We start from the raw sequence: 10,360 nt of genomic DNA on the forward strand, positions 1-10,360 counted from the left end.
CTGCTGGCAGTGCATTCCATTCACCCACCACTCTCTATGAGAAGAATGCAACACGTTGGCTCAGTAGTTAGCACTGCTGCCTCACAGTGCCAGGGACCTGGGTTCAATTCTATCCTCAGGCGACTGTCTGTGTGGAGTTTGCACATCCTCCCCGTTTCTGTATGGGTTTGCTCCGGTTTCCTCATTTACAGGTGCACCAGACATGACGTTCTATCCTGGTGCATAACAGCTTGCTGTAGCTGTAAGAAACTACAGAAAGTTGTGAGCATAGCCCAGACCATCATGAAAGTCAAACTCCTATCCATGGATTCTATTTGCACTTCTCGTTGCCATGGAAAGGTTGCCAGCATCATCAAAAACCCCTCCCAAATGGTAATGCTCTTTTCCAACCTCTTCTGTTAGGCAGAAGATACAGAAGCATGAACACATGCACCAACAGGTTCAACTAAAATTTTCTTAACATACGCTGGAACTGCCATAGCATTAAGGGCTTAGATGGGGTGGATTTTGTCAAGTGTGTTCAGGGAAGTTTCCTCAAACAGTACATAGAGGTCCCTACTCAGGAAGGAGTAAAACTTGATCTACCCTTGGGAAATAAGGCACGACAGGTGACTGAGCATATTGTGAGAAGCATTTTAGAACCAGTGACCATAGTTCTAATAATTTCAAAACAGTTATGGAGAGGGACAGAATTGGTCCACGTGTTCACGTTCTAAATTGGGGCAAAGAGAATTTTGATAGAATTAGACAGGAGCTTGCAAGAGTAGTTTGTTTACAGGCAAAAGCACCTCCGGCAAGTGGAAGGCCTTTAAAAGTGAGATAGCTAGAGTTCAAGGTCTGTATGTCCTTATGAGGGTGAAGGGCAAGTTTGGCAGGAATAGGGAATCCTGGATAACAGGAGATATTGAGGATTTGACCAGAAAAAAGGAAGCACAGGCAGCTGGGTTCAAGGAAATTCCTGGAAATTTTAAGGGGATGCAGGAGTTCACTGTAGAAGGAAATCAGGAAGGTGAAAAGGGGGCACAAGATAATATTGACTGAGAATAGAATAGAAAATATAGAGAATACAATACGTGAGGATAGATAAGTCTGGAGCGACATAGTGGCTCAGTGGCTAGCACTTCTGCTTCACAGCACCAGGTACCCAGGTTTGATTCTAGCCTCGGGTGACTGTCTGTGTGGAGTTTGCGCATTCTCCCCGTTTCCTCCAGGTGCTCTGGTTTCCTCCCACAGTCTAAAGATGGATTGGTGAAAGGTGAATTGGCCATAGTGTTCAGGGATGTGTAGGTTAGGTGCATTATTCAGGGGATAGGTAGAGTGATAGCTTAAGAGAATGGGTCTGGGTGGGATACTCTTCAGAGGGTTGGTGTGGACTTGTTGAGCCAAATGGCCTGTTTCCAGACTGTAGGGATTCTATGATAAGGCCCATGAGTTTGACTTTCATGATGGTCTGGGCTATGCTCACAACTTTCTGTAGTTTCTTACAGCCATAACAAGCTGTTATGCACCAGGTTTTACTGCCATGTCTGGTGCATCTGCAAATGTTGGTGAGAATCCTTATGGACATGCTGACTTTCCGAAGCCACTGAGGAAGAAGAGGCATCTTGACCATCACATCCACATGGGAGGTCCAGGACAGATTATTGGTTATTGTCACTCCTAGAAACCTGGCTCTCTTGACCTGCTCCACCTCAGCTCCATTTCTGTAGAAAGGCGTGTGTCTTCCTCCTTTCTTCCTGAAGTCAATGATCAGATCTTCTGTTTTTCTGACATTGAAAGAGAGATTGTTATCATTACACCTTGACATCAAGTACTCTATCTCCTTCCTGTATTCTGACTCATTGTAATTTGTATTCTGGCCTACCGCAGTGGTATCATCATCAAATTTGTAGATGGTGTTCATACAGAATTTGGCTACACAGTATGGGCGTACAGGGAGTACAATAGGGGGTTGAGAACACATCCCTGTAGGGCGCTAGTGTTGAGGATTATCATGGAGGAGGTGTTGTTGTCTATCTTCACTGATTGTGATTATTACACTGATTCACTAACTGTTGAGGCCTGGTCAAATCAGCCATGATCTAGCATAATGGCAAGGCAGGCTTGAAAGATCAAATGGATAACTCTGACTCCTATTTCTTATATATTTATGTTCTTAAATTTCATGAGATTTCTACTTTTAAGAAGAGAAGGTTGAGAAGAGTTTTGATGGAGCTATTTGAAATCATGTGCAAAATGAGCAACGTAGTTAAGAAGAAACTGGAAGGGTACACAACTTCAAAGTGACTAGTAAAAGTTCCAACAATGACATGAGGACAAACCTTCTTCCAAAGTGAGTAGTTGGAATGCTCTTCCGGAGAAGCTGTCAAGGAGAATTTACTCATTGTTGTCAAAGAGGAATTAAAGAGAACAATTTTTTTCAATGCTACAGAAAAAAAGTGAGAGAGTGAGACTTGCTGCACTGCTCCATCAAATGGCACAATGGACACAACATGCTGAATGACCTATTTCTGTGTCACAATCATTCAATGATTTAGAAGCCTCTCTCTATAGGGGGTTGGGTGCAGATTTACTATGACAATCAAAAGAATGTTGGAAAGCTATTTCTCAAGGATAGGTTTACAGATCTATGGGCAATGACCAGGAGAACAGGACTAATTAGGTAGTTTTTACAAAGTGTCACCACAGACATGATGGGCTGAATGGTCTCCTTCTGTATGGTTGTATTATACTAAGATTCATTGACTGATCTATTAGCTGCCCAATCCTATTCGGCTTATCTTTTCACTAATGCAGAAACTCTGATTATGCTTTCCTTGACCTTTCTGCTAAAATTGCAAAAAAGGATTTTGTTGCAGCAACTTCGCAGTCTCATTCCCATGGAACATCTAATTGACATTATCAATCCTACTGCTAAATCTCAGAGAATTTGACTTCCCATACAAAAGTGTGCTATGATTCCCATGGGGAGCCTTGGAACCAAAATAATTACATTTACTAAATATCCCAAATGGTGAAATTATCAACAAGATTCCACAGTTTGGAACGTTTATATTGATATGAATCACAACCAACATGTATTACATATGGCTTAACATGAAAATGATAGCATGAATAAAAGAGTAAATTTCACTTTAAATAGTCCATACAATAATGCAAGAATGGCATTAAGTCACCACACCATTCACAATTTGCTGGTGTTATTCATTCAGAGTATATCAGGAGTCCTAACTGCCAACAGCTCTCACCTCAGAGAAAGTGAGGACCACAGATGCTGGAGATCAGAAATGAGAGTGTGGTGCTAGAAAGGCACAGCAGCTCAGGCAGCATCTGAGGAGCAGGAGAATCGATGTTTCGAGGATAAGCCCTTCAAGAGGAATGAGGCTTGTGGGCCAAGGGGGACAGAAGGATAGCACCCCCCCCATCTCTCCCCAATCCTCACCAGCTCCTCGGATGCTGCCTGACTGGCTGTGCTTTTCCAGCACCACACTCTTCAACAGCCCTCACCCCCAAGTTTCATGCATACTTCTATCATCAGTGAGGCACACTTTCAAGAATCCTTTCTCCCTCAGGTCACAAATCCTGCATTTCTAGAGATATTCTCCAGCTGAGCATCTAATAACATATTGGTTCAAGGTATGGCCAGCTCTGAGCGTTTCTGCACGATTCACAATGCTTTCCGGAAGTTTGACTTTCATTCCCAACTCATACTGTCCTTCCAAATGCACCTGTCTCTTTTTCTGCCAAACTGGAAAAAATCTGAATTCTTCCTGAGAGAAATTCTCATTTTCTCCTCATTAAAATTCAACGTTTTCCTCTTTTTAATGCTATCTGCTCTTTCTTTCAGTTTGTGTCTATTTGTCGATCACATCTACACCCACCTCTCAGCTTGAAACTCTCCATTCTGTCTGTTATATGGTTTTCCTACTTTAGTTTCCTTTCTATTGGAGTCAAGAGTGTGGTGCTGCAATAGCATAGCAGGTCAGGCAGCACCACACTGAGAAGCAGGAGAATCAACGTTTCGGGCAAAAGCCCTTCAGAGAGTGTGAGAGGTGGATGGAGGTGGGGGTGATAGTGATAGGTCAGACAGGAGGGTGGAGCAGATTGGTAGGAAGGAAGATGGACAGATAGGGCAGGTCATGAGAGCAGTACCAAGGGTTGGAACTGGGATAAGGTAGGGGGGAGGGGAAATGAGGAAACTGGTGAAATCCACATTGATGCAATGGGGTCGGAAGGTCCTGAGGCCGAGGATGAGGTGTTCCTCCTTCAGGCATTGGGTGGTTAGGGAGTGGTGATGCAGGAGGCCCAGGACCTGCATGTTCTTGGCGGAGTGGGAGGGGGATTTGAAGTGTTTAGCCACAGGGCGGTGTGGTTGGTTGGTACGGGTGTCCCAGAGATATTCTTTGAAACGCTCTGCGAATAGACGTCCTGTCCCTCCAAGACAGAGGAAAACACATCCGGAGCAACGGAGACAGCTTGCAACGCAGGGATTACTATTCCATATCGAGAGATATTTCTTATTATATTAATCTCCCACTAATGAGTATGATTGTCTGCCAAGGAAATTCTGTGTCACTGGTCATGGGTTCAATGGGTCCTTGTGTACCTGATGAGTTGGATCATAGAGCCATATCTCCAACCACACACTTGGCAGATGTTTCCAATAGGTGGAATTGATCCTTGACCTTGAGATCACTGGTATTCATTTCTCCAGTTCCTTTTCCATACTTCCTCTTGCTGATGGATTTCCTCAAGGAATTGTGTCCCATCATGCAGGAACATCCTCCAAGACAGTTCCTTCTGAACAGCAGTCTCCTATGTGTTGACATGTAAGTTGTATTTCATGAGGAAGCTTTCAGGAAGTTTTTGAAGCAATTCCTTTGTCCTCGTCTCGATCGAGTACCTTCCTTGAGCTGGGCAAAGATGATTTGCTTTGGTAGTCAGTCCTCAGGAATCTTAAGCAGGTGGCCGGCCGAGCGAAGTTGTTTTCAGATGATCATGCCCTCAATACTGGTGCTATTGGCTGCTTTAAGGATGTTAGTACACCTGTCCTCACAAATGATGTGGAGAATATAATTCAAACAGCGTTAATGGTACTTTTCAAGTGCCTTGGATTTATGTAGTTCAAGTTTCAGAGCCATCTAGAAGAGTTGGAAGGATGACTGCTTTTTACACAAGGATCTTGGTATTAGCACAAATGCCATGGTGATTGAAGACTCTTTCTTAAGCTGAGGTGCCCAACGACAGCACTCAAAGATTGGGTGTGATGTTAAAAATCCGCATCAACGTCAGCCTTAACTAAAAGGTAGCTTCCCAGATAAAGGAAATGTTCTACGTCAGGGAGGATTTCTCCATTGATCTTAATTTGTGGCACGGAATGAAACTTGACCTGGAATAGGCTGGTAAAGGATTTGAGTCTTCTGGAGATTGAGGCTGAGACCAATTTTTCAGTACACTTCCGCAAAGGCATTAAGTGAGGGTTGAAGATTCTCTTCTGAGAGAGCAACGGCGACATTGTTGTCGGCATACTGAGGTTTGACAAGTGAGGTTGGCTGTAATTTTCTTCTTGATTTTAACTAGTTGAGGTTGAAACGTTTTCCGTCCATTCTGTAGGCAATGTTCACACTATTGGGAAGCCTGGTCTTGACAAGATCAAGAATGGTGATGTGAAGATGGAGAAGCTGTTGGCTGCAATGATACATCTCTGTTTGACCATGACTTGACTTCAATAATTTTGGCATATTATCCTCAGTGACACCTTGTCATGAAGGAGATGGAGAACATTGATGAATTTCACTGGACAGCCAATCTTTGACAAGGTTTTCCAGGGCACTTTGCAATAGACTGAGTCAAAAGGCCACTGGTCAATGTAGACCATGGTTGGTATTGTTCCTGCCATTTCTCTTGGAGTTCCCAAGCAGTGAAAATCATGTTCACTGTTTGGTTGGAAGCCATGCCGGCTTTCAGGAAGGATGCCCTCCCCAGGAAGGAAGGCCGTAAGACAATAAGATATAGTAGCAGAATTAGGACATTCAGCACATCAAATCTGCTCCACCATTTGATCATGGTTGATATGTTTTTCAGTCAAGAGTGTGGTGCTGGAAAAGCACCACAGGTCAGGCAGCATTCGAGGAGAAGGAAAATCGACATTTCAGGGAAAAAAACCCTTCATCAGGAATGAGACTGGGAGCCTCGGGGGTGAAGAGATAAATGGGAAGGAGGTGGGGCTTGGGGGAAGGTAGCTGAAAGTGCAATAGGTGGATGGAGGTGGGGATGAAGGTGATAGTTGGAAGGGAGGGTGGAGCAGATAGGTGGGAAGGAAGATGTATGGATGGGATGGGTCATGAGGGCGGTGCTGAGCTGGAAGGTTGGAACTGGGGTAAGGTGGGGTGAGGGGAAATGAGGAAACTGGTGAAATCTGCATTGATGCCAATAGGTTGGAAGGTCCTGAGGCGGAAGATGAGGCGTTCTTCCTCCAGGCGTTGGCTAGTAAGGGAGTGGCGATGAAGGAGGCAAAGGACCTGCATGTCCCCAGCAGAGTGGGAGGGGGATTTAAAATGTTTGGTCACGGAGTGGTGGGGTTGATTGGTGCGGGTGTCCCTCAGATGCTCTCTGAAGCGCTCTGTGGATAGACGTCCTGTCTCCCCAATGTAGAGGAGACTGCATCGAGAGCAACGGATACAGTAAATGACATGTATGGAAGTACAAGTGAAAATTTGTTGGATGTGAAAGGCTCCTTTAGGGCCTTGGATGGAGGTGAGGAGGGAGGTGTGGGCACAGGTTTTGCAATTCCTGTGGTGGCAGGGGAAAGTGCCAGGAGGGGAGGGTGGGTTGGTGGGGGACGTGGACCTGATGAGGTAGTCGCGGAAGGAATGGTCTTTATGGAAAACAGATAGGGGTGGGGACATCTGGTGTGTTCTGTGGTGGAACTGGTCCTCCTGGGAACAGTTGCAGTGGAGATGGAGGAATTCAGAATAAGGGATAGTATTTTTGCAGGAGGCAGTGTGGGAGGAGGTATAATCCAGGTAGCTGTGGGAGTTGGAGGGTTTTCAGAAAATGTCAGCGTTGAGTCGGTCACCGTTGATGGAGATGGAGAGATCCGGGAAGAGGAGAAAAGTGTCAGAGATGGTGAATTTAAGGTCGAGGTGGAATGAATGGTGAAGTTGATGAATTGTTCAACCTCCTCATGGGAGCACAAGGTGGTACTAATGCAATCATCAATGTAGTGGAGGAAAAGGTGGAGAATGGTGCTGGGGTAACTGTGGAAGATAGACTGTTCCATGTACCCGACAAACATTCAGGCATAACTGGGGCCCATGCGGGTGCCCAAGACTACTCCATTTGTCTAGAAGAAGTGGGAGGATTCAAAGGATTCTTGAGGGTAAGGACTAGTTTGGCCAAATGAATAAGGGTGTCAGCGGAGGGGTACTGGTGGGGACATCAGGAAAGGAAGAAATGGAGGACTTGGAGACCCTGCTTATGGCAGATGGAGGTGTATAGGGACTGGATGTCCATGATGAAGATGAAGCATTTGGGGCTGAGGAAACGGACATCTTGGAGGAGATGGACAGCGTGGATGGTGTCCAGAACGTATGTGGGGAGTTCATGAACTGGGAGGGGAGGGTAGAACAGTATCGAGGTAACTGGAGATGAGTTCGGTGGGGCAGGAAAAGGCTGAGACGATAGGTCAGCCGGGGTAGTCAGGCTTGCAGATCTTGGGTAGGAGATAGAATAGTGCAGTGCGGGGTTCCTGAACTATGAGGTAGGAGCCTGTAGGTGGAGATTCCTTGAGGTGATGAGGTTGTGTATGGTCTTGGAGATGATGGTTTGGTGATGGGAGGTGAGGTCATGGTCAAGGGGATGGTAGGACAAGGGGTCTTCAAATTGATGTCTGGCTTCAGCGGTTAGAGATCAGTGCGGCAAACTACCACTGCACCCCCTTGTCTGCTGGTTTGATGGTGAAGTTGGGGGTTGGAGCAGATGGCTTTCAACCCATTCTTCTGCATTCTCCCCATAACCCTTGAACCCCTCATTAATCAATAACCTATCTATCTCTGTCTTAAATACACTCAATGACTTAGTGTCCACAGCCCTCTGTGGTACTGTATTCCACAAAGTCAGCACCCTCTGACTGAAGAAATTCCTCCTCATTTCAGTTGTAAGAGGTTGTGCCTTCACTCTGAGACTGTCCTTTCAAGTCCTAGTCTGTCCTAATAGTGGAAACATCTTCTTCATGTCCACTCTATCCATGGTTCTCAGTATTCTGTAAGTTTCAATCAGATCCTCCCTCATCCTCTAGACTCCACCGAGTGCAGACCCAAAGTCCTCAACTGTTCCTCATCTGACAAATCCTTCCTGAAGAAGAGTTTATGCCCAAAACGTCGATTCTCCTGTTCCTTGGATGCTGCCTGACCTGCTGCGCTTTTCCAGCAACACATTTTCAGCTCTGATCTCCAGCATCTGCAGTCCTCACTTTCTCCTGACAAATCCTTCATCCCTGGGTTCATTCTCGGAAAAGTCTTCTGGACTACCATCAATGCCATCAATCCTTCCTTAGATACAAGGTCCAAAACTGCTCAAAATATTCCAAATGCAGTCTCACCAGAGCCTTACAGCCTCAACAATATATTTCTGCTCTTGTATTCCAGCACTTTTGAAATGCATATTAACATTGCATTTGCTTTTCTAACTGCCAACTCAACGTAGATGTTAACCTTAAGAGAATCCTGAACTAGGACTCCCAAGCCCCTTAATGCTTCAGATATCCGAAGCCTTTTCCCCATTTAAAAAAAAAGTCTATGTCTCTATTCTTCCCACCAAAATACATAACCCTACACATTCCCACTTTGTATTCCATCTGCCACTTCTCTGCCCCCTCTCCTAACCTGTCTAAGTCCTTCTGCAGCCTTCCCACTTCCTCGACATTACCTGTCCCTCTACCTCTTTACGTTATCTGCAAACAACAATGCCTTCAATTCCTTCATTCAAATCATTAATATATTCCTGAGTGTATGCTCCAACCCTTGATGCCATAGATAAGTCCAAAGAAAGCTTCTCCATCCTGGACAACCATATTTAACAACATCCCTAAGGAAGACAAAATTATCCTCCTTAGGAACTTCAATGCCAGGGTTGAAAATGACACCAACTCTGGAAATTAACCATTGGAAAGGAAGGAATTGGGATAGGCAAAACTAATGGGAATCTCCTGCTCACTACATGTGCAAAACACCAGCTGATCATCAGAAACACACTGTTCTGCTGAAAAGGCAAATTTAAGTCTTCTTGGAAGTATCCACAAGCACAGCATTGACACATGATTGACTACATCATTGATCAAACCCAAGACCTAAGGCACTTTGAGTGCGAGCAGCAGCTAAGGTAAGACCGTTTGTTTTAAAATTACTTAGCGGTAGCGGGCAGCGGTGTTTTTTTTTAGTGGACCCGGAAGCTGGTGTACCTGGGTAGGTGTTTTTCCCCTTTAAAAGCGCGCAGGAGAAGAACCCGAGGCACTACAGAGGTAGTGTCTCCCACCCGCCCTCCTCTTCTAACCTGAATAATAAGACCCGTTGTGGTAAGTAGGTAAGTGCTGCATTTTGCTTGTTGTATTCTTTAGACCCAGTTTATTTAAAAAAGGTTACTTTCAGAGGGATGGCAGTGAAGGCAGTGCAATGTTCCTCTTGCAACATGTTTGAGGTGAGGGATACCATGGACGTCCCTGCTGATTACACTTGCAGGAAGTGCACCCATCTCCAGCTCCTCCAAGACCGTGTTAGGGAACTGGAGCTGGAGTTGGATGAACTTAGGATCATTCGGGAGGCAGAGGGGGTCATAGATCGGAGCTTTAGGGAAGTAGTAACTCCAAAGATTGCAGACAGATGGGTGACAGTGAGGGGGACTGGGAGGAAGCAGCCAGTGCAGCGAACCTCTGCGGTCGTTCCCCTCAAGAACAAGAATACCGTTTTGGATACTTGTGGGGGTGACGACTTACCAGGGGTAAGTAATGGGGCTCAGGCCTCTAGCACAGAGCCTGTCCCCGTTGCTCAGAAGGGAAGGGTGGAGAAGAGCAGAGCAATAGTAATTGGGGACTCGATAGTTCGGGGCACAGATAGGCGGTTTTGTGGGGGCGAGAGAGACTCACGTTTGGTATGTTGCCTCCCAGGTGCAAGGGTACGTGATGTCTCTGAGCGTGTTTTCCGGGTCCTTAAGGGGGAGCAGCCCGAAGTCGTGGTCCACATTGGCACCAATGACATAGGTAGGAAGAGGGTTGAGGATGTTAGGCAGGCTTTCAGGGAGCTAGGTTGGAAGCCCAAAGTTAGAACGAACAGAGTTGTTGTCTCTGGTTTGTTACCCATGCCAC

This window comes from Chiloscyllium plagiosum, chromosome 34 (assembly GCF_004010195.1).
Source record: "Chiloscyllium plagiosum isolate BGI_BamShark_2017 chromosome 34, ASM401019v2, whole genome shotgun sequence".
NCBI classification, from domain to species: domain Eukaryota; kingdom Metazoa; phylum Chordata; class Chondrichthyes; order Orectolobiformes; family Hemiscylliidae; genus Chiloscyllium; species Chiloscyllium plagiosum.